The following is a 1715-nucleotide window of genomic DNA, read 5'->3' as shown; positions in this document are numbered from 1 at the left end:
ATAAGAATATAATATGTGATAAATGAATGTGATCAACAGTAGATGTAAACAACACCGGTAGCCAGAGAAGTGCATTCTCAAGAAATAATTTTCTTCTTATAGCATATATGTGCATGCCTATTAACTGAAACAATTATCACGGTTCTCACGGTTTTAATTTCTGAGAGTGTACTGTAGAGATGGCTTAGATCTACAACAGTTAATACAAGGTATTATATACTGTGAATCCCATGGTAAAAATTCCATGTGACACATACTTTTTGGAGGTGCTGTGGTAATCAAAGTTTGTGGGCATTACGCAGGTTCTGCACCCATTTCTTGAGTATGTCAAGGCAGCTGTGAAGTAACCTGCATTGATGATGATTATTCCAATTTTTATGGTGCATCGACAACAAAGGAAATAATACATCAGAACATTGGTTTGGGTGCAACCAGTTAAAAATGAATATGTTGTTTAATAAATGCATTGGACAAATGTTAAAACATCAGTTTAAAACATGGTTTACAATCCCTGTATCTTCTAAAAATTAAAAAATGAAAAACTATTCTAAAAAGAATATGGGGAACTCTTCTAAAAAGAATTATAATTATTATATTGCTGGGTGAAGGAGCCTAAAGTGTAAGGTGTGTTTCTGATGTGAACATGTAAGAAAATATGCAAAACTGAGAGAGGCTAACCACAGTGCGTGCACTGAGGTTGTTCCTTCCTGTAAAGTAGAAACCAGTGGATGAGGAACGTGATACTTACCTGTACACCCAGCCGTATCACACTACACAGATTATTCACTGGGTAGCCCTCATGACGAAACCTGTATTGAGAGACCACCCTTAAAAACTGCTTCAAATAGCACGACACGCTACAAATTATTACTATCGTAACAAGCTGACGATACAGCTCAGACAAAGGCGTTCAAGTCGCGCCACACCACCGTTACGTAGGATTCTTTGTCACAAATCAAACAAAGGCACAAAACAATACCAATACATGAGAAAAGGTGACAATCGTGGTCTCATTATGACGTAATACCGAACTTGTGCGCGAAGGTAATTCAAAGAAATGAATGTGGCACTTGCTTCCGCAGAGAACACCGTGTACCATGCTAGCAATGCATGCAAAAAAGCGCTCGAGTGCTCGCACATATATTGATGACAACACTACCTGTGTAGTGTAACGTGTTCTTTCAAGCATATTATGCACTCAAACTGTATTTGCCGCCGGATAAAATGCAAGTGTGCTCGATTGAACGTCGGAAGAGCGATCAAGCAACCTGCATCCAGTGCTCGTTTTGGGCAAAAAAACACTTCATAATGGTCAACTAAATATACAGAATGAACGCCTATTTATTCCTCGATAAAGAGTGACTCACCTGTATAAATTTAGGCCCTGTAACCTTGCCAGTACGGTTGGTACGACCGTAATTGCAAGAAGTTGCCATGATCGCTGCGGCGACTGTTGTGAGCACCGTAAGATGGCGGCCGGTTTCTTCACGCTCGCGCTCCCTATCCGCGATCCAGCCTTTTACAATCGAGATCAGTGCTTCCGCTTCGTTCCTTCCTCTCTTTTGCTTGAGAGCAAATATTCTTCGTAGGCAGATCAACTTGAATATGCACCGACGCGCCTCTTTTGGCCTATAAGTGCAAATGCAGCTTCGGGGCGCACTTTAGGGATGACGCGAGCCCGGATATGGACGACACACTTTTCTGAAACGCTGCCG

General features: G+C 41.2%; 1 long non-coding RNA gene across 1 annotated transcript; it reads right to left on the bottom strand.

Moving 5' to 3' along the window:
* Positions 1–271: 271 nt before the first annotated feature.
* On the bottom strand, positions 272–1472 carry LOC135393357 (uncharacterized). Its single transcript, XR_010422585.1, has 3 exons — positions 1368–1472; positions 749–809; positions 272–348 (listed from the first exon to the last, which is right to left on the bottom strand). It is a non-coding gene; the product is annotated as an uncharacterized LOC135393357 (long non-coding RNA).
* Positions 1473–1715: the final 243 nt, after the last annotated feature.

This window comes from Ornithodoros turicata, chromosome 4 (genome assembly GCF_037126465.1).
Source record: "Ornithodoros turicata isolate Travis chromosome 4, ASM3712646v1, whole genome shotgun sequence".
In the NCBI taxonomy this organism is placed as follows: domain Eukaryota; kingdom Metazoa; phylum Arthropoda; class Arachnida; order Ixodida; family Argasidae; genus Ornithodoros; species Ornithodoros turicata.
This window is presented reverse-complemented; position numbering and strand designations above follow the sequence as displayed.